This window comes from Sturnira hondurensis, unplaced genomic scaffold, assembly GCF_014824575.4.
Source record: "Sturnira hondurensis isolate 20B ecotype Veracruz unplaced genomic scaffold, ASM1482457v3 Scaffold0006437, whole genome shotgun sequence".
In the NCBI taxonomy this organism is placed as follows: domain Eukaryota; kingdom Metazoa; phylum Chordata; class Mammalia; order Chiroptera; family Phyllostomidae; genus Sturnira; species Sturnira hondurensis.
Genome location: NW_028079068.1, coordinates 8405863 through 8431697, shown reverse-complemented (window position 1 = coordinate 8431697; position 25835 = coordinate 8405863). Strand labels below are relative to the sequence as shown.

General features: G+C 41.7%; 1 protein-coding gene and 1 long non-coding RNA gene across 3 annotated transcripts in view; one reads left to right on the top strand and one right to left on the bottom strand.

Annotated features, from left to right (window-relative positions):
- The window catches only part of MKLN1 (muskelin 1), a 337548-nt gene that overhangs the window by 127383 nt on the left and 184330 nt on the right, over positions 1 to 25835 (top strand). The window lies entirely within an intron of this gene.
- The window catches only part of LOC118989140 (uncharacterized), a 43209-nt gene that overhangs the window by 810 nt on the left and 16564 nt on the right, over positions 1 to 25835 (bottom strand). The gene's annotated exons all lie outside the window — the stretch shown is intronic.

Sequence of the window (25835 nt, the reverse complement as noted above, 5' to 3'; positions counted from 1 at the left end):
TGGAACTGCCTCCTCTCGCCACATCCACATACATTTTATTTTCATGACATTGACTTGTTGACAATTCTGGGCCAGTTGTTCTGTAGAATGTCCCACTTTTCTGGATTTGCCTGATGTTTGCTCATGGTGTGCTAAACTTGTTCTTTAGTCCTCTGCATTTCTTGTGAGTTCAGAGTTAGATGGAAAGGCTTGACAGGAATCAGGTTAAACTTCTTGGTAAGAATTCTTCATGGGTAACACTGTGTAGCTCCTACTGTGTTGTGCGAGGCTGTACATAATGTCTGGATGTGCCATTATTGATGAGGCTCACATTGGTCACTGGGCTTAAGAGGTGATGACCACCTCTTAAAAAACGGGTTTTTAAAATTAAATTCTTGACTACTGGCATCATTTTAAAATGACTATCTTTACTTCAGATGTTCAGATAAAGGGACTCTGAGGTGTTGCCTAGTACCTAGGAGACCAGCTTTATCCTGTATAAAGGATAAGATCATTGAGACTGAGTCTTTACGCTCTTTTTGGAGCAGACACTCGAGTTTGGGTTTATTGCTGAGGGTGGTCAATGAAGGCAGACATTTTCAAAATACGAAGTTTAACAGAGACTATTTTTTCTCTGGGCCCAGAAGAAGGTACTCTGAAATTGATCATCAGCCAGAACTTAACGATGGATAAATAGAACTTTTTGTTAACACTTATTAAAGATGTCAGAACACTTTGGGAATTCAGAAACAGAAGGATCTTTTATGGCATTTTACAATAACTCCCTGTCCACTTTCTACTCCTCCCCCCACCAAAAAAGAAACCACTTTAGACTCTAGAATAAAAAATTAATGAAAGGGATTTTCTTTGGATCCAGAATAGACAGATCTTTAGATGTTTCTTAGCAGAGTACTGTTTAAATTTTAGAGTAAGGAGAATGTATGCAATGTATGCCACTGTTCTCTTTCTTTGATGTTTACCTCTTACTTTTAGCTACTATAAACTAAATAACTGATCCATTGAAAATACAAGCAACTAAGTTAAAGGATTTCATTATTTAAGCTACGAATTTTGGTTTCTAAGGAAAATGAGTTATTTTTAATCTCCATGTAAACACTTTTGTTTTACAGCAATTAAATATCCTAGTCAGTTAAAACTCTGCTCAAGGTTGCTCTGTATTTCTGGGTACCCAGAGGAGGGTTTTGGTTTCTATTACTGTGTGTGTATGTTTGTTATTTTGTTTTTCAGCTAACACAATGATAAGGGAGTTGTGAATTTCATACATAGCAGTACAGAACTTAACCATAGGATCCTGGACTAACAATTTTCATTTTACTTCTGGAATTAGTAATATCCTTTTTCTTAATTTACTCTGTCATTTTTAAAGATTCTGGCTTCAAAATTACCAGTTGGGTAGGGAGGTGGTGAAGGTCCTTTGAGGAAATAGTTCTTCAACAATAGCCCACTAAAAAGCTGACCAACACTCTCCAGTTGAGAGTTACTATATTAGGTGAAGACCCCACCAATGGTTTACGAAACCAGTGTAAAGGGTCGGCCATCCTTTCCCTTTCCTCCTCTTCTTTTCTTCTTCTTCTGCTTCTCTCCTTGTCCTTCTCCTTCCTTGCTCATTCTTTTTTCTTCCCTTCACTTTCACTCATCCTAGACTGTCATTCTTCCATGACTCCTGCAGTTCTCACCAAATTTCTGTGTTCCTGAAGGATCCCCGCCTCACATCCACCCATGGTATGTCACTGAATACTCAATCAAACCAGCGGAGGAGGTCTGTGCCTGAACTGTGTTCTGAACACTCTCTGCCAAACTCCCATTTGTTGTGAACCGCCAGCTTCAGTTCCATCCGGACTCTTTAGGCTCCTGGTGTTCTATAGGAATAATAATGAAATTACTTGAACTATGCCTAGTACTTCAAAAAAGCCTGAAGACATTGTATGAGGTCTGTCTGGAAAAAGTCCAGCTACTGTTAATATAATAAGAACAGTGTGCATGACATTGATGTAATCTGGAAGCCAAGGAGAGTGGGCGGGAATGTGCATGTGTGAACAATGACAGCTACACTGCACTAGTCAGTGGGGGCAGTAGATGCCATTGAGTGAACATGTGTACTGTGTGGCCAACACATTCAAAATGCCTGAGTAGAGCAACAAATCTGCATCAGATTTTGGGTTAAATTTGAACATTCCTCCATGGAAGCTATTCGGTTGATTCAAAAGGCCACAGCTATTGGGCAACTGGTGAGTGGCAGCTTCGTCATAACAATGTGCCCACTCATGCATCACATCTTGTGCAGAGTTTTTTTGTAAAACATCAAATCACCCAGGGGACTCAGTCCCCTACAGCCCAGATTTGGTGCCCTGTAGCTTCTGACTTTTTCCAAAACTAAAATCGCCTTTGAAAGGGAAGAGATTTCAGACTATTAACAAGCTTCAGGAAAATATAGCAGGGCAGCTGATAGCTACTGGGAGGACTATATGAGGCCCCAAGGTGTCTACTTTGAAGGAGACTGAGGCATCATTATCCTATGTACAGTGGTTCTTGTATCTTGTATCTTCTTTAATAAACGTCTCTATATTCCATATTACATGGCTGGATACTTCCTGGACAGACCTCATATATGGACTCATAACAAACCTAAACAGGATGACTTAATAATGGAATGCTTCCCTCCCTTTTCGAAAGAGTTGGGTGGGGGGCGGGGGCTGGAAGATGGAGGACATTAAGCCACACTAACTCATTGTGAAGATTGTATCTTCATACTAAGAAGTTCTGGTTGGTTGCATGTTGTTTTCTGTATGGTAGAGAGAGTATATTGGAAATATGGGTGTAGAGATGAGCCCATTCTGAATTTAGTCTCTAACAATAAGACCTGGGCTATTTATTCAACATCTCTGAATTTCAGTTTACTCTTCTGTCTAATAGGACTAATATTGGGTTGACAAAAAAGTCCATTTAGGTTTTGTTTTTGTTTTTTTTTTTTAGTAAAAGACACCATTTTCACCAATACCTTTACTGATTTGGATATTTTGAGTATGTTGGCTGTCTTCTGCTATTGGCTTCCAGTGTGTAGAGGCCAGGGGTGCTGCTAAACATCTTCCAGTGCATAAGACAGCCCCACAGCAAGAAATTACTTGGCCAAAATGTCAATAGTGCAAGAAACTTTGCAAACCACTTTTGACATGTTTAATTAGTCACAACACCTTCTCTATACATTGCACAAATATTTTTGTTTCAGTTGTGTTTTTACCTCTCTTGAAATAATAAAGCATAATATGCTGAAAATGTTGTGTATTTTATTCCATCTTCAATATTAAAATGGGTGCATAAAAATTCACCAATTTTGATAAGTTCTTTTAGATGCTAGCTGATATGACAGCTGTCACAATACAGTCTAACAAAATTGTTTGGAATGAAGTTAAAGACAGCTAAGCACTACTAGAACCATCATCATAAAAAAACGAAATGAACTTTTTGTCCAACTCAATAATTTCTATTTTTCAGATGATCTGGTGATTTTAGATGATGTGTATAAAGCACTCATTAATACAATACTTGGTACCTAATAATACTTAATATGTTTTCTCTGTAAATGCAATTTATTTTGTAGATAAAAATCTTGCAAAGAATAAAGCTCTTGTGGGGGGGGGAATGAATCTGAGCTATGAGAAACAACACGTGCCGTGGGAAAAGGGAAAGAAGATGAAGTTTGTGTGAGAGATGAAGAAAGTTAAAGTATCATTATGGCTTAGTTTGCACCCCTTGAAAAGGGGGCAATGGAATTTATTTCCTGAAAAGTACTATCCTTTCACATCTTCCATCTCAGCCCCAAAGGGACTCTACTGAAAAATGAGATGTTCTGTCCTGGCTGGTGTAGCTCAGTGGGTTGAGCACAGGCCTGCGAACCAGAGGATCAAGGTTCGATTCCCAGTCAGGGCACATGCCTGGGTTGCAGGCCAGTTCCAAGCAGGGGATGCATGAGAGGCAACCATACATTGATATTTCTCTTACTCCCTCTAAAGATAAATGAATAAAAGCTTTAAAAAAATTTAAAAAGAGAGATGTTCTCTTAAATCTCTTACCTCTTCCTCCCTCTAGGCTTTGACTATCTCCCAGGTCATCCCTTTCTCTAGGAACTCCCAAGACAGGGAGAGCAATCGCCCCCTTTCTATTAATGGGCTCAGGTTTACAACTAAGGGCCAGAAGCTACCTCACACTTAAGAGAGCCCTTCTCCCATACCCTGCTAAATTTCATTTGGTGGAGCATCTTTAGAGAGATGACCTGTAGGATGCAACTTTTAAGTTTGGTGTTTCTGTTGGACAGGCCAAATGATTTTGAAATACTCTGTTTGAGGCTGAATTTATCCCCTGTTATGTTAATGGCTATAACAGGTTGTTTTTTAAAATGTTTTCAATCACCACGTCTTTATTTATTGTCCTCAACACCCGGAGGCTACTTGAAGAAGGATTTAATTTTTAAAGTCTAGTAAATAAACAAAAGTTTCCCAATAACATCTTCAGGCAAGCACCCAAAGAACTCATTTTTGCCACAGTGCTTGCTTGGCTCCCCCAGAAGAGACCATTAGTACTGTGCTCAACAAACCTTGTATGATCTTTTTAAAAATATACTTCCAAACACAAAGTTACTTAATTTATTTTTTGTTCTTAATCACCATGTTTGGGGGGAGGAAGCAAAAGCAAGGCAGGTTTTACATGTGGTATTATCTGACTAGATCCTAAACACAGTAAATCTAACAGGCTGTGTTGGGGGTTACATGTAATAAGTAGTTGGGTGACGGTTATTCACTGTTCTCCCAAGAATGTGGAAATGCTCAGCAAGCACTGGTTAGATAAGCAGAGGCTAGCTGGCATGGTTTCAGCTCTGTAGGAATTTATGAGGCTTTAAATTAACTCCAGAATCCCATTGCATGCAATATTCCCTGATGTTGAGTATGTTCTCTGATACTTTCTTTTATCTCAGTCCTCTGAGACTCCAGAAATTTACCCTAGTGTTTCTTCCTACTTGAATGTTGGGAAATAGGGTTAGGGTTGTATTAATCAAGATAGGCTCATTGTTATAACAAATGACTTTAAAATTTGAGCAGTTTGACCCAATAAAATGTACTGTTCTTGCCACAGCCCAAAACGGATAGGTAGGGGTAGAAGTGCGTGGAATGTGGTGGTTGATCTCTGTTCAGTAATTCAGGGATATAGGATCCTTCCCACTTAGACTGTATGTTCCTCCCCTTTCTCAGAATCTTCTCCATTCACCAGTGGGTGGGGAAAGAGTATACTGAGCACTGCACAGGAGGCTTTTAAAAGCCCAGTGTTGGGAACTGTCTGGCCTGGTTTCAGGAGCTGTAACCTCGCTGACAGGAGATAGGCCCCATGGCTAGGGAACCTTGGGACCATAAGTCACTAAGGAGACAAAACTTATCCTCTTGGCAGGGGTACAGTCTTTGACCCCTTTACTTCACCCTGGTTGGCCCCTGGAGGATGACGGATAATCAATGATGGATAAGATTCCTCGAGGAAAGAACAACCTAAGACAGGCATAACTGTGAAGAGGCCATTAGGGAAAGACTTAGGGGATTATGGAGGAGAGATAGAGGACACTAACCCTTCAGCTTAGTCTGAGTCCTCATTCTGTCTGTAAAAAGTCTCCTAATCTCTTGGCTGCCTTGCTTCCCCTGCCTGATTCAGGCCTGAAAAAAATGCCAATGGGGGGGATACAGCCCTGTGTGGGGATAGAGGTTTCCAGGAGCAATCAGACCTGAGAAAAAAATGCATAAAATCCTGTGAAATCTGCTTTGTTAAGAATGCCCTCAATTTAAATATTAAGGGTCCAAGCACAAAATAAGTTTGTTTGCCCAGGTTTTATGGCCAATTGGCATCACCCTGTCTAGCAGACCCTGACTCAAAAGGCCCTCATGATTCCTAGGAGCGTTATCTGTAACCTTGTCTCCTTTCTTTGATCATTATTGTCTGATATTGATTGATGAGCTTTACATGCACGCTATGTATATCTATGCAAACTAAATTCAGTAAAAGCTAACTGAGAAAGAGGCTCGAGGCCCTTCTCCTCTGGGAGATTGGTCAGCCTTTTCTCCCCAAGCAGATCATGTGTTGGTAGATTTATTCTCATCAGGGGCAGCTGGGAAGGCTCTGCAGGATGGAGCTCCCCTACCGGCCAGACCTGGAATTGGCATTCATCACTTCCATCATATTCTAGTGGCCACAACTCAGTCATATGCCTCTGCCTAACTTCAAGAGAGCTAGCCAGTACAGTATAGCTGTGTGCCCAGCTCACAGGAAAGACAGGTAGCTCCTAGAGGCAGGCCAATAGTTTAGTTCTTGTGTATTATCAAAGATGTACAAAAAAATGTACTGTTCTATTTTCAGGTGACTGAATTCCTAGCCCTACCACTAATGGCTTGGTCAGTTTCTAGAAAATGCCCATCTGTCAGCATCAGCACCAACCTCATTACCACCACAAATCAGTCCACACTGCAAATGTACTTCTTTATGTATAGGACTTTTCAGAGGCTCATGAGACCTGCATCAAAGCCCATGCAGAGGTTCTGATTAGAAGTTGCCCGTGCACTTGCACGCTGCCTTCTGGTCAGAAGGTTCCCCTGACAAAGTCTGGAAACGAATCCACCCAAAGCCGTATGTAATATCTAAATCAAACTTTGTCACATGGGACCCATGAGAAGAGTAAATGTGTGACAGACATTTCAAGAGCTGTCTCGATATCTCTCCAAAAACTATAAAAACAAACTTCTGCCTTTTCTCAATCAATGTCTTTTTCACAGTTGTCATAGACTCCATAACTGTCTCCACTCTTGCTTCGTGCTTCTCTCATCAAGCAATTTACAAGGGCGATCTCATAGTGCAACCATGTTAGAGACATCCATTTGTCCTCATTCACTCATTGGCTGCTATTTCCATTGAGATTGTTAGCTTCCTCCAATAATGTTTTTTCACACTCTTGTATAAAGAGGATGATGACATGGACCATACAAGGTAATGGTGTGCACTCTGTGCTGTTCTTCAAGTCGTGGTGATGAGTTTTCACCTCCCCATCCACACTTTCCTCCTGTAATCCACACTCCGCATTTACTATATGGCTCATGGGATTAAAGATGCGGTCTTCATTCATGTACTTATTCATTTCTTTAGCCATTCATTCCTTCTGAAATATTGAGTATCTACTATGTGCCAGGCAGTATGCTAGATGCTGGAATGAGAGTGAAGAACATTACATACAAGGTCCCTACCCTCATGGAGTGTATGGGAGAGATATATTTTAAATAAGTAATAATGCAAAATGTTAATTACAATTGTAGTAATTGTTATGGGAAGCTTATTTTTTTTAGCATTAAAAAAAATTCTCACCCAAGGACATTTTTCATTGCTTTTAGGGAGAAAGGAAGGGAGAGAGTGAGAGAAACACTGATGTGAGAGAGATACATCAATCAGTTGCCTTCTCATACATGCCTGACCAGAGATTGAACCCAAACCCTGGGTATGTGCCCCAACTGAGACTTGAGCCCATACATTTTTGGTCCATGAGACAATGTTCCAACCAACTAAGCTGCACACCAGCCAGGGCACTTTTTTATCATTTTAGATGACCCGGAATCACTAATAGTTGTTTTTTAAACTGAGACCTTTGTTCCTTTATAAAAACCAACTTTGTTTCTTTAGGGTAATCAGTTATTCTTTCGTGTGCTGATAATATCCATTAATTCATTAAATATCATTGTAAAACTACTGTTTACCAGGCACTATGCTCAGCTTTCGAAATACAAAAATGAAAAGACAAGATTCCTGGTGCAGGGTCATAGTGCAGTTAAGTAGATTGGCATGCAAACCACACAGTACACTATGATAACTGTCACAGTGGAGAAGTGTGTAAAGTGCAGTGAGGGATAGGAAGGGGAGACCTAAATCTGTCTACACAGGTCAGAGGAGACTTTACAAAGGAAGTAGCACTTGGAGTTGAAGGGTGAAAAAGCCTTTGCTAAGCAGACAAGTCAAGAAAGAGTGTGTGATGGCTGGTTGGTCATCAAAGACTTGTGCTTTTTCATTTCATTGTACGAAAATGTTCTGGGAGTGCCCTATTCATTTCCAATTCCCCATACATCTAGTCAGGTGACCAGTTCTCACTAATGGCATATGAGCAGAAGTGATGTGCATCATTTCTGGGCTGGGTTAACAAGTAGGTGTGCCTTTTCTTCCTTCTTTTTCTCAGCTTTTAGCTCTGGAAGTAAAGGACTGAAGCTTAGAGGATGGCAAAGCTGCAAAATAGGATTCTGGGGAGAAGGTTGTTTGCCACACTGAATTGTTAAATGACTAAGAAATAACCTCCTATTGTGTTTGTTAATCTACTGATATCATATAGCTTATGTATTAAGAAGCAAGTTATACTTTAATTTAATATGAGGCCGTCTAAGCAAAGTGAACAGATCTACAAGGCTTACCGATGTGTCTAGCACAGAGTACGTACCCAATAAATACTTGATATTGCAGTAAAGGTATCATGGGCAAGTGTAAACAGTCTAGTATGGCCATACTATAAAATACACTATTGGTGAGCATGAGGGGAGGGTAGCTGCATAGTCAGGGCGGATCACAGAGAACCTTGAATGCGATGTTGGAGAATTTAGGTTTCATTTTGTGGAAGTAGGGAAGCCAGTGAGGAACACTGAAAAGGTAAAGGCAGGGTCACTGAAACAACAGGATCTCTGAGAACCACACACCGCAGAGCCTGCTTTCCCTATCTGTAGATGTAAGATGATAATCCGAAGACAAAAGATAGGATGTCAGAACCAGAAAACATCAGAGTCTAGTCACATCTTATTTAACAAGTGAGGAAAGTCAGACCCAGAGAAGCCAAGTACCTCGGCCAAGGTCACCCAGCTAAAATTTGGCAGAGCAGGGGGCGAGAAGGCTAGTTGCTTGTTTGCCAGCCCCGGGGCATTGCTCTTTCCATTGCACCACAGTGCTTCGTCGCAGTGGAGACCAGCTGGTGCGCCTGTGTTTTCAGTTCTCTAATGAAGACATTGGGGATTTGGAGGCAGGGTATTTTCCATAGAAGGCTGTCTTCTCTGTAATTCCTCATCTGGCTTGAACCACTACTTTGGAATAGGTCCATTTTTCAGCAGCAGATTTCCCTGGAGGACGACCGGGAATGTGCTTAGTGACCTGTGGGGTGCCCTTGCACTTTCCGAGCTTTTGTTGGGAAGATGAGAAGAAAGTAGCAGTGGTTTGAGCTCCTGAAAATGCTGCCTGGTCCCTTAGCATCTGGGGAGTTGTTAGCTCTCTCAGTGACTGTGGTTCAGCCCTCCAGCTGATTGTCCTCAGGGGTCAGATCAAAACACCTCCGGCTTGTCTATTTAAGGGTCAACCCCTTATGGTTGGCATTTTGATATCATTTTCTGTTCATCATTTCCCTACTTCTGGTTTTTATATATTGTTAAGCTGATTCATTATTCATTATGATTATTACTTTATTCCATGTGCTATCCAAGGCCACATGACATGCATTTGTTTTTAAATAGCAAGTGGCGGGGTGAAGGGACAGCTATGCTGAGGCCAGTCTCAGGGAAGCATGACATGTGATCTGCCTTAAGAAGGACAGGATATTATTGAATTACTTTACAACTGGGATAGCCAGAGTACAAGTTGGGGAGCAAGGGAGGTCATTTGTTCAAAGTCTCTAAGAAATCTTGGCGACAAAAATATTTCTTGATGATTTTGGTCTAGAGTTTTATAATCCCCCTGCTCCTTGTCCTTTGGTTGTATCATTTTTGCCTCCCTTGCATGTTGCTCAATTGATTGCTCAGTGGATGAAGTATTACTGAAGATGAGGTTGCTACCTCAGTCCCTAAGGAGGAACTTGGTGGCACCCAAAGACAATATCTGATGTAAAGTGCTTGGGCATTGAAGTCAGAGAGACATCTGCCACTCACTCGTTGTGAGAGCCCTGCAATTTTCTTAACCTCTCTGAGCACCAGTTTCCTTTCATGTAAAGTAAGAAAATACTGTGAACTACTGGGGGTTGCTGTGGAGATTAAATAAACTAACATATGTAAAGCTGCTCTCTTCATGCTGGGCACATGGTTGGCTCTTCACAGAGGCTTTTCAGGCCCCTGAGAAGTTTCCAGGAATAGCATTCTTTTTTCCAATCCCCATTTTGGGATTCAGATCAAAATGAGAAGTGAGACAAGACAGAGGACAGATGGAGACCAAATTATTATTGACCGTTGTTTACTGTGGGATAGAGCGGGATACTAAGTACTAAATGAGTTTCAGAATTAGGAAGACTTACTCACCCAGTCACAAGTAACTAACATTTGACCAGGACAGGTCTTCTCATTCTGGGGATAAGGGTTGGGACAGGAGGGGACACTGCCCCTAGAGAAACAGAGCATCTTCACTACAGCCGGCAGATACCTAAGAGGAACTAAACTGAGCATGCCCGGTGTAGGCTTCACCATTCCCCAATCAGATTAAGCCCTTTCTCTAAGGAGGAGGAACGAGAAACTAGACAGAGCACCAGAAGTGTCAAACCTCCACAGGGAAGGAAACCTCAGACGCATTTCTCTCAATATTTCCTTCTCTTGTCCTCATCCTATCGTCTGGTGCCTGTTGCTTTTCAGAGACTCTAATCAGTTGTGTGCCACTGTGGGGAGCCTCAGCGTACAAAAAGTTGGAAGAAAGCTGTGAGAGAGGGAGAGAGAGGTTGGGTTGAGTCACTGGTAGAGAAAGAAGGGTGGGCAGCTGACTCCAGAAAGAAAAGCCTAAGTTCAGAATCAGGGGTTAGAGGTCTGCAGGGAGGATCAGTGCTCAGAGGCCTGTTCTGGAAAGGAGGGCAGTGCAGGAGCATAGTGAGAATCTCCAGGCACTGGGGCAACACCCAGTGGCTCAGTCCCCAGAGGACGGTGGGCAGCAGGGTTCCGGAGGCACTCGGATCTGACCTATGAGTCCCGGAACCTTGTCTCCTGGACATGGCTCTGAATACTAGCATTGGGTTATACACCCTCTGCCCAATTTTTAACCTTTAAAATACAAGCATATTTTATAATTATAAAAAGAATACATACTCGCTTTGGAAAATTCAGAAGCGTAGAGAGATATGAAGAAAAAGACAAAATAACCCATAATGTTAATTTTGACTATATTGCTATTCGTCTTTCTTCAATGCACATCATCATACAGATAAAGCGACTCTCTCTATACATATTAGATTTACATGCTGATTTTTTACTTGATATTATACAGGGGTGACCCGAAGTAGGTTACAGTTGTGAGTATGTGACACGTAGTTTATTCTTGTATTATTTATTATTGTATTATTTATTTGTATTGCAACTTGTAAACCTACTTTTGCCATATTATAATCACTTTCCATGTTATTAAAAGTTCTCAGTAATTGAACATAACTTTAAATGACATTTCCCAATTTTTACGCACATTTGGATCAACCTCTACCAATGTACCTTCTTTTGAGTTGGTGAACAGGGCATTCTGAGAGGCCAGGGCTCTCCAGGGCCTGTCCATGGTAACTACTGCACAGCACTTGATCTTCTGGAGAGTTCTCATATTTCTAACAGTTGATGACACAAGTGATCAAAAGATACCACCCTGAGCCCTGGCTGGTGTAGCTCAGTGGATTGAGCGCGGGCCTGCGAACCACATGATCACGGTTCGATTCCCAGTCAGGGCACATGCCTGGGTAGCGGGCCAGTTCCCAGCAGGGGACTCAGAGAGGCAGCCATACATTGATGTTTCTCTCCTTCTCTCCTTCCCTTCCCCTCTAAGGATAAATAAATAAAATCTTTAAAAAAGAGATACCACCCTGAAAAATGCAGTAATTTGAAGCATAGGCCTTTCTTAACATGATGTCATTCTTACATATTGAAAAGAACCACTGTATTATTTGCTAGAGCTGCCATAACAAAAATGCCACAGACTACATAGTTATTTGCTCACAGTGCTGTAAGCTTGTCCATATTTTATCTGGGTTGGCTTTTCATTATTGAATTACAATAGGTTTTCATATATTCTGAATATAAGTTTCTTGTTAAATATACTTTTGACAAAGGTTTTCTCTCATTCTGTGGGTAGTCTTTTTCCTTTTTTTTTTTTTTAGAGAGAGGGGGAGTTGGGGAGAAAGAGAGGGAGTAGAAACTCGATATGAGAAACACTCATCAATTGCCTCTCGTACATACCCAACTGGGGACCAACTCATAACGCGGGTATTTGCCCTGACTGGGAATCGAACTGGTGACCTTTTACTTTGTGGAATAATGCCTGACCAACTGAGCCACACTAGCCAGGGCTGTCTTTTTACTTTCTTGATGGTGTTCTGTGAGCGTAAAAGGTTTTAATTTTGAAGTCCAATTTATTCATTTTTTTCTTTTGTCAGTTCTGCTTTTGGTGACCTATCTTAAGAAACCATTGCCAAATTCAAGCTTGTAAAGATTTACTCCTGTGTTTTCTCCTGGAATTTTTATAATTTTAATTCTTACATTTAGGTCTATGACCTGTTTTGAATTAATTTATTTGCATAGTAGGAGGTATAGTCTAACATTCTTTTGTATGTGGATATCCAATTGTCCCAGCACCATTTATTGAAAAAAACTAGGCCTTCGCCAGGTAGCTCAGTTGGCTAGAGTGTCGTTCTGATTCACCAAGGTTGCAGGTTTGATCTCCAGTAAGGGCACAAAAAAGAATCCACTAATGAATGCATAATAAGTGAAACAGCAAATCAATGTCTCTCTTGCTCTCAAATCAATAAATAAAAAAAAGAAAAAACTACTTTTTCTCTATTGCATTGTCTTGGCACCTTTGTCAAAAAAACACTTGACCATAAATGTGAGGATTTATTTTTGGACACTCAGTTTTATTACATTGATCTATATGCAGAAACTTATGCCTATGTTTTTATTATTGTAGTTTTCTTATAGGCTTAGAAATCAGCAAATATGTATCTTCCAGCTTTGCTTTTCCTCTTCAAGAGTATTTTGGCTATTCTGGGTTACACTTCCATATGAATTACAAGATCACCTTGCCAATTTCTGCTAAACACACACACACACACACACACACACACACACACACAAACCAAAACCTGGGATCTGAATAGGGATAGCATTGAATTTAATTTTAATTATCAGATTGTTCATTGCTAGTATAGAAATACAATTGACTTTTGTATATTGATCTTGTACCCTGTCATGTTTACTCTGTTCAAGTCATTGTGTTAGCTACTATAGAAAACACAAAAGTGAGCAAGATATGGTCCCTGTCCTGAATAAGCTAATGGCCTAATTCAAGATATAAGACATAAATCTATTGGATAAGAAACAGCCCATTATAGCAACGTGAAGGGTAGTACAGAATTTCCCAATGAACTTATAGACAATCAGAGCTGTAGCAGAGTTTAGGGGATGGAGAGACATTCGGGGTTGGAGAGGTAGGGAAAAATAGAGTTGGAAGGATTTGAAAGCTCACTCTGTCCCTCCCTTTCTTCCTTCCTCCTCCCTTCCCTCCTTTAATTTTCTTGCTTCTTTTTCCATCCCACTCTTTGAAAACATTCATAAAACATAACCATGGTTGTTAGTGGTGGTGTTAGACTTTGGTCCTTGAGCTCAGCTGAGAAAGAATTCAGGGCCAAGAACTCAGTGAAAGAGAGTCTATGTAGAAAGTCACAGAGGTAGACGTGAGCCAGCTGGGCTGCGTGGACTCAAGAAACAAGTTACAGAGCAAAAGAAGGGCCCTTGGCTCTTATGAGAAAGACAACAAAGATATGCACCTGAAAGGGACGGTGTGGGAGTGTTCTAGAGAGAGAGAGTGTGTGTGCACTGGGTCCTTCCTCTTAAGGGTTTTTATCTGTTTCCCAAAGGCGTGGATTTCAGTGGAGGTTTTAGGGGAGGGTCTCAATAGAATATTCATTAGCTTTCCAGGTGTGTCATTTTAGGTACTGGTCTCTACTGATTGGTTGATACTAGTGTAGGGGGTCACTAGTCATTGCGTCTGGTCCTGATGTCAGCCACCGCATTACTTCATCTGGTTTTGCTGCTTTTCTGGGCCTGGAGCTGAAACACGACTGTGGCCTAGGTTTGATCTCTGGTTTGACCAAAGCTCTGTCTCTGTGGTCAACATACCCAGGGCTCTGTTCCTAAGGTGATTGGATGTGGGCCAGAAACTCATTGTCCTGAGGGGTTAATGATTAAGAGAGTGGTATGCAAGGGAGAAGAAGGCAGACAACACAGGGTGCTGGATGGGGCTGGTTTTAATCTGCTGTCTGAGTTTCCCCATTCCATTTGCCAATGAATTTCCCTAACTACTTACTACCCTGCCTCATGGTTAGTTATCCTTATTTCTCAAACCAAGCTGATCATCAGAAGCTCTTGTCAAGCTTATTAAAAATATAGATTCCTGGTTTTCACCTCAGAACTACTGTATCATATTCTCAGAGGCAGGGGCGTAGACAACGGCATTGAAATTTTTATCAGTTGATTCTGATTTTCAGCTACATTTGGGAATCTCTGATTAGTCTAATGATGGTATCCAGGTGTGGACTAATCCCTAGCTTCATTCCATTGCACCTCGGAGCCTATTGAGCATGCTCACAAATCCAGAAGGTCAGAAGCACACCTGAGCAGCAGAGTGTGCGTGAGTCTGTACAACAACTCCTCCGTTAATGACAACCCACTAAAAGTACATACATTACTGAGAGGGCTGAGGAGTGTCATGTGGGTTTATGGGGATGGCTTATCCCTACAAACAAACTTTTATTTTCAGAATTTGGTGACATATCTTAAGAAACCATTGCCAAATTCAAGGTCATAAAGATTTACTTTTGGGTAAAGACTTCAGAGTCACTGGTGAGATATATATCCACTTTCTAGATTTCATAAATTATAACAGCTTGCCATATGTACTTAAGAGGTTTTTTTTTCAAAGATCTTATTTATTTATCTTTAGAGTGGAAGGGAAGGAGAGAGGGAGAGAAATATCAATGTTTGTTTGCCTCTCGTGTGTCCCCTGCTGGGAACTGGGCTGCCACCCAAGCACGTGCCCTGACTGGGAATCAAACCGTGATCCTTTGGTTCGCAGGCCCTCACTCAATCCACTGAGCTACACCAGCCAGGATGAGTTTTTTAATCTTTAATATATATTTTTTTCCATTACCATTTAGTCCCCTAAATGGGGACTTTATGCTCCCCATCCTCTAGCAATTTTTTTAAACAAATAAAATGTTCTAGTTAAAAGAGAAGGCCCTTTCATCCCATCTTTACCAAGAGGTAACCAATCTCTTAAAGAAGGTGGGAATCCTTCTCACATGTTTTATATTTTTACTACATGATATATATGTTTGGGGTGTTTAAAGATGTTGACAAATAGTGTACCTATTTTCTGAAACTTGCATTTTTTTCAACATCATGTTTTTGAAATTTAGCCATGTTACTTATACAGCTAGTCCTTTCTTTACAACCTAGTAATATTATACTGTATAGCACTGTGATCCAGTCCTATGCTATAAATGTTCTAGAATTTATTCGGTGGATGGATATTTATGCTCGTTTTTTTGCTGTTTCAAGTCATGATGTAATCAATGTCCTTGTAAACACCTCATTGGGTACATGTGTGGGAGTTCTTCTAGAATATGTCTGGACAGGAAATTTCTAGGGAATAGAATATACACATTCTCAACTTCTCTAGATTGCTCCCTAGATTACTCTCCACAGTAGGTGAACTAATTTTTACTCTCATCAGTGATATATGCGACTTTCTCTTTCACACATTCTAACCAACACTGTGAAGTTTTTAAAAAATATACATGTCTGGGACCTATTTTCAGATTCTGGTAGGGCACCTCTGCAGTGTGGTTTGAAACAGGCCACGGGTGACATGGAAACACAAATGTCATCGAGAGCTTCCGCTCCCTGTATGCATGTAGGGATACACAATCTAATATAGTGAGAGGTGAATTGCCACAGTGACAGCCCTCTGTCACTTTGCTGGTAACATCTGTGTTGGCTGCATTTAGATCCTTGCGGCAGGGGGAGGGAAGTGCCACTGTCCAACTTACCTTGCAGATGCATTATGCATCAAACAAGGGTCTGTGATTTACAGTCCACTGGGTGGTACTTAATCTAAAGTCTCACCTTTGCCAGCTAAGGTGACAGGTGGGAGTCACTTTCTGGAAGCTGTCTTGACTCTTACTAGGTGTACAGCTGGGTGTCAGTTGTCACGGCTTGTGTACGTGCCATCGTTTAGGACAGAGTGCGTGTCAGCGATGTCTGCCAGCCTGCTGGGTGGTGTCACTGTGTGGAGCATTTGTGGCTTTTTCAAAGCCCCGAGGAATCTGAGAAGCAAGTGAGGGAATGATGCATGAAAACAAAAGGCAATGGAAAGAGTGACCAGCCAGCAGGCTCCAGCAGGCTAGAACGCTCTGTCCTTGTTATTACTGCTTCATGAAAATGCCGCCGGCTTCCTGGCAAGGTCTGGAAGGTACAGGCTTCTTAAGAAAACAAGGACAAGTGATCTGTACTTTGAGGCTGGAATTGGGTTTCTCAGCTTCCCCATTTTCCAGTGGAAGCTGCAGGGTGAGGTTGGGGAACCCTCTGCCGCTTGGTGGGTTTGGGTCAGTCTCTCCCTCTCCCCTGGCTGCTTTCCCAAGAGTTTTGTCCTCCCACTCCAAAGCAGCACAGCTCTGGTCTCAGAGGCCCAGAAAGGCTGACGGGGGAGAGAAGTTGGGCGGTGCCCCTGACAGAGCAGTTCCCCAAGGAGTGATCTGAAGGTCAGTCTCTGGGAGGCAAAAGGGCTTCGGCCATTATTCCCATTCAAAGGGTTTTACACCACAGAAATGTGTCTCTTGGTTTGGGACGAGACCAAGGGGTGCTCTCGTTCCTAGCCCTCTTTCCTCTGAGCTAGTCATTCCCTGCTATCACACAGTCTCACATGGCAGCCCACCTAAGTTTTCAGGATTGAGGGAGAAGCTCAGGAAAGGTAAGAGTGTTTATTAACTCTGTTGCATGGCTATTTAAACTTGTCATTATTGGGCTTGTAAGAGGTCGACCTCTACTTTTCCTCCAGATAATCTCCTTCCTTTGTTGCAAATCTAGATGCAAAGTAGGGAAGCAGTCAGCATTCTCTTCCTCTCTCACTATCCACCAGCTATGAGGATAATGAATAAAAATAGGGCTGGATACAATAGGGCTGAGCTGAGGGTGTGGTTTGCTTGGCAAGGGCTCAGGCGAAGTTATTTCTCTTGGTTCCCAGTGCTCTTGACTTTGTCTGTGCCTGATGAAGTCCTAAAAAACCAGCTCGAGTGTGACTTTTTTCTTTTTGGTAAAACTCCCATCCATAGAGTTAGTCACTCCCTTCTTTTTGGTCCCATAGTATTTTGCTCTTATAAAGAGCATTCATTGCCCTGGCTGGTGTAGCTCAGTGGATTGAGCACGGGCCTGCGAACCAGATGATCGAGGTTCGATTCCCAGTCAGGGCACATTGCCTGGGTTGCAGGCAGGTTCCCTGAAGGCCAACTCCCAGCACGGGACACACGAAAGGCAACCATACATTGATGTTTCTCTCCCTCTCCTTCCCCTCTAAAGATAAATAAATAAGTAAAATCTTAAAAAAAAAAGAGCATTCATCATATTGTGTGATAATTACTTGGGATCATGCCTTATTTTTGTGTGTCTTTTCCAGCATTTATTGACTGTACTTTAACATAATAGTCCTTTTATAACTATTTATTGGATGAATCAAAGTTCCTGAGTGAACAACAATATTCAGGTCTTGTATTTTCTTAATGACCCCTGCCTTTTCCATGGGGTGACTACAAGCAGTTTCTGCTCCACATGAAACAGAGGACACGCTGCCACGAACTGTAATTTTTTTCCTGAGGAACCACTGCAGCAGGAGCAGGTATTACAGATACATCATTTTGTTACAGGTACAGAAATTGTTTCCGGGAAACACTGCCATTATTACTTCTGAAAGGCAAGTCAGTAGAAATTGTTATTTTCCATTTACAGATGGACAAATGGAAGCTTTCTTTCTCATTTACCAATTACAGAATATCCACTCTGTTCAAAGTACTGTGCTAGGATTTCCATGGTCTACAAAGATATATAAATACAAGACAAGGTTCTTGTTCTCAAGCAGGGTGTTGTAATCTGGTTAGGATGAAAAAATATTTGCATGCAAAAGTAACTAGAACCTGGGAGCATTTAAGTTGAATCATATGAATTGTCCAGAAAAAAAGTACCAGAGAGAATAGAGATGGTAGGCAAAAGAATGTCCAGCCAAAGTGACCAGGGACATTGTTGTGGTCAATATGGCATTCGAGCTGAATAGATTCTGTGCTGGTAATTCTCCATTTGGCTGGTCCCTGCATTAGTTTCCTGTGACTGCCGTAACAAATTACCAAAGACCGGGTGGCTTAAAACAACAGAATTTTATTTTCTCACTGTTCTGGAGGCCAAAAGTCCAAGGTCAAGGTTTTGGCAGGGCCATGCTCCCTTCAAAGGTTCTGGGGGAAAGTCTGTTCCTCACCTCTTCCAGCTTCTGATGGCTCCAGGCTTTCCTTGGCTTATGGCCACTTCACTCAAGTTTCTTATTGTGTGGTCACAACGCCTTCTCCTTTCCTTTTTCAAAACTTCCCCTGCTTCTCTTTCATAAGATACATATGGTTGTATTTTGGGCCCACCAAAATAAACTAGGAAAAGCTCTTCTACTCAGGACCCTAAACTTAAGCGTATCTTTACTATATAAGGTATTAGGGCACAGACATATTTTTTTGAAGAGGCCACTAGTTAGCCCATGACAGCCCTCTTATCCTTCTCTGCCCCGCTCTGTGCCTCATGAGGCTGTTACCCAGAAACGACGTCACCTGGGCTATATTGCCTTCTATCTTAATGTAGGGTTTGGCCAGTGGGAGGTATTAGCAAGTATCAGAGCTTATGAGGAAAACGATTGATCAACTTCTTTCCTCCCAGCACCGTGATTCTGGCAGCAGGTATGTGTCTTTATGGCTCTAGCCTTTTCTTGACTCCTATCACACCATTTCTTTCCCTTGTCTCTTCTGCTCCGGGCTAGTCCCAGAATCCTCAGTGCCTCAATACTCCTCCTACCTTCCTTTCAACCCTGCTTACATCCCTGTAAATAGTGTCTTCAAGTATTTTCAAAACCCCGGCTGAGTTGCCTTTAGTTTTCTACTATGATCTTGACTGATATAGATGCTGGGAGGCAAAAATTTTAATTTCCAGAACAGAGATAGACTCAAGTTGCCTCAGTATAAGTTTATGTAATGACCAGTGAGAACTGGATGACTCAGCACACAACGTGACCACAGCAGCTGGGTTACCTTGTGGGTTCTTCAGCAGTAAATATCTGTTGCTTTGTACTCTATCTGCTATTATCGTGCACCTGCTATTATTGTGCCCTTGCTACTAAATACTTTCTAGTCCTTTATCTTACAGCTTCTATTGCTTCATGGTTGCTGCTGCTACGTGATTGTACAGTTCCTTTCCTCTGTGTATCTTTTAGCTTCTCCCTAATCACTAACCTCACTGTACTTCATTTTAACTCCCCTAAAGGACCCGACTAGTTTGGCTGTTCACCATCAAGTGCAGGCTGCTATTAGGCAGAGCTTCTTTGGTAAGCCATCACATCAGCATAGGTAAATTTATTGCCCTCGGTTAGGCTCCAGCTCCTGGACTAAATGGTTTCGTTTGGAATGGTAGAATAAATTGATACATAATTTGGTGTCCTGTCTGTTAAAAATCACCAGGAGGTGGTTACGGATGTGGGAGGCATTCTGATACTTCCCCAAAAGGGTGGTGTACCAAAACCCACAAATACATCTGTTGTCCAGTTCAACAGCAGAGGCCTGGTGGTCTTAGAAAAGCGCAACACACCTCTGGGAAAAGCAAGGAGCCCAGAATGGCTGGTGGAGTAATTCACAGAGAGAAACACTATAGTTGGTAGTGAAGCTGGAAATGTAGGTCCCAATGCTCGTAGAGGGCCTTCAGTTAAGATTAGTTTTAGAAGGAACTTTAGACATTATTCTACGGGCAGTGAGAAGCTACTGCAGGTTTTAGAACACAGGGGAGCAAAAGAAAATCAGCTTCTAGAACTATTTAGCTTATGGTAATGGCGTTCAGATTAGATCGTAAGTAGGAGAACGTGGGAACAGAAAGACAAATTGGGAAGGTGTTCAATAGTCCAAGTGAGAATACAGGGGACTCAAACCAGGGCAAGACTGGGAAGGAAAGGAGGAGCTAGGTGCGAGGTGCTCCAGGCATGAGTACACTTAGGACTGATGCTAGTTTTTAGCTACTGGTTCAGAATCTTGGTACCGCCTTGGATCCTTTCAATTATTTTAATTTTCTTTTAAATAAACTGCACCTTTTAGGAGAAACACAGGAATTCTATTAGGTATGCTGATAAAAATGACAATATTATCAGCTATTGCTATATCTTAGAAGCTTGGCTTCGAAGCCCGAAAATTTAGGAAATGGTGGTACCATTGAGAGGAATTGAGTCTGGACACCTTAGCCTATGTTTTTAAGAAAAATAGAACTCAAACTAAGAGTTAATGCTAATGGTTTATTTAGGAGATGCAATCCCAGGGCAGTCAGAATGAGACAAAAAGGGAGGAGAGAGAGAAAAAGATGAGAAGTAATGCAAGATGCTTGCACAATCTGCAGAAATAGTAGGTGGGCCTGCATGTCCATGCAGAATTTCTCCAGACATGCTATATGGCAAAAACATGCTCAAGTAAGTTCTTGGGAGGGAGAAAGGGAAAGGACTTCACCTTTGTGGTTCCCTCCCATCTCCTATTTTCCTCTGATCAAACTATACCACACCAGGAGTGGGAGTTACTTTCCTCATACTTCTGGGTTACGTCATATTTTCCCCATTGTTAGTTGCTGAGCAAGCCACAGCCAACACTCTATGGTATGGTCTCTCATCACGGTTGGGAGAAGAGACAGAATTCATGGCACGTAGCTGGTGAGCCTGGTTGCTCAGTGGCAAAGAGGAGGACCAGGCAGGGTAAGTGGCAGATAAAGTAACAGGACTACATGGGCCCAAACAAAGCAAGTCAGCTGCAGTGGTGGCTGAGACAGAATAAGGGACCGAGGGTTTGAGAAATGATGACAAGAAACCTGATGAGGCACGTAAGATGTGTCTGATAAATTGAAAGGTCCAAAAAAGGTTAGGCCGCAACTTGCACTTCTGTCCAGCAGGCAGCTGGACATTCAGAACTGGAACCACCTCCAGAGAGTCAGTGTTTTTGAAGGTTACAGCAGGAATAACCATAGAGAATTATATTCCCAGACCATGTAGAAAAATGAGGAGGACCATGCACTGTGGAGATGGGTAGAGCTGTGCTCGAGTCACAGGTGTATATGATCCTGGGCAATTTAATACTTAATCTCTTTAAACCTTAGTGTACTGTATAGCTCACGCTTGTAAAGCATTTGGCATGATGCTATACATACAGTAAATGCTAAATAAATCGTGGCTATTATTATGATCACTGAGGTCATTCTTGGATAACTGTGATCTCCTCAATGCTTTCTCTTCTCCAGACTGACTGCCTGTGCTGCTCCTAAATGCTCCTCGGGCAGAATGGATGGCTTGAGCCAGAGTCCTTTAGGTACTCCTTAAAGGCAGTTGCTCCCGGACCACTCTGCACTTGAGGTCATGAAGCCCAGTGAAGGTGGGTGGCCCACTATAAGGTGCTGACATGTTAGGCACCAAGAAGGCAGCACCACTGACCCATCACCTTCGGCACATAGCTAGGATATATCTTGAGTAGTCCCCTTGCCCCTGTACACTTTTTTCCCTTCAAAGAAGGAAAACGAAGTTTTTTGGTCAAAACTCTGTCCCCCCTCAAAATCACAGCCAAGTACATAAGTATTACTAGATCCACACAATAAATAGGTTTTTGTAAGACTTTAAAAACAGAAGGGATTACCCGTATACACGTGGTATTTGATAGGATATCACCTCTAAATTATATGTAGCAAACTTTGTTCCCATACATTGATATCCTTTTGAATTTATGTAAGTATATTAAATGACAAGAGTAATCCATACCTAAGTATATAGATGCTTTGGAAATTTCTGGAACAACAAAAACCAACCCACGTCACTCAGAATAAAAAACCCAAATCCTCAGAATTAAAAACTCAATGGCCTTGAATGACCTATGGGATCTGGACCCCTGTTATCAGACCTCGGCTCCGACTATGAGGAGGCAGTACAGCAACTTCGGTGCTTGAAAGCACCAAAAGTCTCTAGAGACAGACTCCCTGAGCTCCAGTCCCGCTCTGTGACTTGACAGTCATGTGATTTGGAGGAAGTTTTGTCACCTCCCTGTGCCTCAGTTTCCTCATCGAGAAAAGAGAAAAACAGCCTTCTCTTCGCCTAGTTACTGGGAGGAGTAGTTAACATCGTTAAGTGCTTGGGACGGTGCTACTAGGGAGCGCTATTTTGTTTTCCAAGGCGAGCACAGGTTTATTTAGAAAGTCACGGAGGTAGAGCTGCGGGGAAGGGGGCGGGGGAGAGAGAGAAAGCCCGAGTGCGTGCGCACCTGCTAGTGAGAGGTATTGAAGTGTTTGGTAGATAAATAAAATACTTCCCTTCATTCATGGCACTCCAGCCACACTATTCTCCTTGCTGTGCCACCAGCGGGCCAAGCGTGCTCCTGCCCAAGGGCTTTTTATTTGTTGTTCTCCCAGAGGGCCACATGTCCAATTTACTCATCTCCTTCAAGTCTTTGCTCAAATATCACCTTTTAAATGATGACAACCCTATTTAAAACTGCAATACTCTCCTCTACACCTCTGCTTTGTTTATTTTTCTCATTAGTACTTACCTACTTTTAAGACTGTATATAATTCACAGATTTATTCATTTTTCACCTGTTTTCCCCCAACCAGAAGATACACGAGGGCAGAAATATTTGTCTTACTCTCTGATGTATCCCAAGAGCCTAGAACATTGCATGGGACATACTAGGTTCTCACTGCTATTTGTGGAAGGGATGATTGCACAGTTTTCAACAAACTTGACCTATTTTGAAGATAGATATGTAAATAAATTTCCTAATGTGTGTGTAAATTGTCAAAGATCTCCCCAGTAGTTCTTTTAAGTTGACTAGATATGATCTCCTTCCCACAATATTGTTTATTTTAGGAAATTGATTATGAAAGTGATTTTTTCAAAGATATTTAAAGATAAACTTTAGCTGAAACTTAGGTCAAACTGTCTTTCATTCCTAATGAGTGTATTCTGAATTAATGACATTGATCAACTCCAGACTAATTGCTAGTGCATTCTGTGGCACTGTCATTTATCCACATGACCTAGAAGTCATGGCCTGTCATCAGGCTATGGAAGGAAGAGGACTAATGAACACCTACTCTACCTAGGTTAGGTGAGCTGCTGGGCTCAAACCCATGTGGCAAATACAATAAAACCAAGGCCCAAATCCATACCTAAGACGTGATGCAGCTAGGATTCAAACCTTCGGTTTGCAAAATCCATATGGATAGTTGTGACGACAATTAAAATAACATGTAAAGCCGAGAATACTCAATTAATAGCAGCTTTTTATTTTTTTATGGCCATGTTTTAGGAATGATAATGAGATTTTTTTTCGCCATGGGAAAAAATCACACTGCCTCCCCAGGGAGAAAACTATGAACCCCTAGTTATCTGGACAGCAGAAGTAAGTCCAATGGGACAAATCAGCAGTGGTTACATTTTAAAAAAGAAGAATTTTAAATTTAATAAAAGTTTAAATACTTACACTTTTATTTATGAAGAGTTGACACATTTGAGACAATTTGACCACTAAAATTTTGTTTGTATGGTTATACAAAAATGACAGTTGATGTAATACCGGATAAAACATCATACCATGGTTGTATAAAAGTGATAAAAGGAAAAAGCCAAACATTCAAAGTGATTTAAAAAGTGGGGCCAGTGGGGTTAGTGAGGGAGGACAGAAAGAAGAGATGAGGGAGAAATAGGAAAACAAAACCTTCTTTACAGAAGAATGCCAGCTAATAAATATTGAAGAAACAATGAGGCCTAAGGGAACCACCATTGTGTAATTCCCAGTGTTAATAACTGAGTTGATCAAGGACGATCAATGGATGATAAAGCCCTTGGGTAAAGGGCTGATGGGTGTCATGGGTTAAATTATGTTTCCATAAAAAGGTAAGTTGAAATCCCAACCCCCAAGACTCCAGAATGTGATCTCATTTGGCAAAAGGGTTGTTCGAGATATAATTAGTGAAGTTGAGGCATAATCCGGTAGGATGGGACCCTAATCCCAAATGACCGGTGTTCTTATACGAAAATGGTCATGTGAAGAGAGGGACACAGGGACAGTGTCTCGTGAAGACGGAGGCTGAACAGAAGTGCTGCGCTGGCAGCCAGGGAACATCTGGGGCAAGGAGCTGGAAGAGCCGAGGCGGGATTCTCCCTAAGGTTTCAGATGGAGCCCTGCCCACACGTTGTTGACATACTTTTAGCCTCTAGAACTGCGAGACAATCAATGTATGCTGTTTTAGCCACCCAATTTGTGAATTTGTAATCTAGGCAGCAATCTAGAGATGTTGAGAATGTGTATATTCTATTCCCTAGAAATTCCCTTTCCAGATATACCCTAGAAGAACTCCCACACAAGTGCCCAACGAGGTGTTTACAAGGACATTGATTACATCATGATTTGAAACAGCAAAAAAACAAGCATAAATATCTATCCACAGAATAAATTCTTGTTATAGCAACCCTAGGAAAGTAACACAGTGATGAACAAGAAAGAACCATGTATTGAAGTATCCACTCACAGATATGAAAGAAAGAGCTTTCCAAAGGAGAGCTTTGTCAGTTACTACTTAATCAAATATTAAACTTAACATCATTAACAGTGGGAAAACTTGAGATTATATACCTCCAGATCTGATGCAATGGGACGTACATTATCACTCTGATAGATTGCAACAGGCCCAGATTCTTTCCCTCCCTCATCCACATGCCTTGCAATGACTTTGCAACAACTCCCTTCAAGAACTACAGTCTAGCCCTGGCTGGTGTAGCTCAGTGAATTGAGCACGGGCCTGTGAAGCAAAGAGTTGATGGTTCGATTCCCAGTCAGGGCAATATCTAGGTTCCAGGCTAGGTCCCCAGTAGGGGACACATGAGGGGCAACCACACATTGATGTTTCTCTCCCACTCTTTCTCCTTCCCTTCCCCTCTCTTTAAATAAATAAATAAATAAAATATAAAAGAAAAAAAAGAACTACAGTTTATTTCTCCACCACTTGAATCTAGAATGGCTTTGTTACCTTCTTTGGGCTACAGAACGCAGTGGAAGTGCCAGAGTTCCAATTCTAACACTAGGCTTCCACAGATCTTGCTCACTCTTTTTCAGATTCCTGTCTTGTCCATGAGAACAGGCCAGGGCTAGCCTGCAAAGAGTGATAGGTGAATGGGGCTGGGCCAAGTCATCCCAGCTGAGGTCATCCCAGACCAGCCAGCCCCTAGTCAATCTGCCAAATGACTGCAGATCCATGAATGAGTCTAGCCAAAATCAGCCGAGCCCAGTGCAGATCAAGAGAATGACTTAGCCAAAGGCTGTTAATATTATGCCACTGAGTTTGGGGGTGGGTTGTTATGCGGTAATAACTAACCGTTACAATGACCTATATAATATTCTTGCCAAATATGTTTTAATGGAAACTAATCCGAAGGAAAAAATCAGGAAAACCTAGAATGTGGGACATACTACATTACACCTG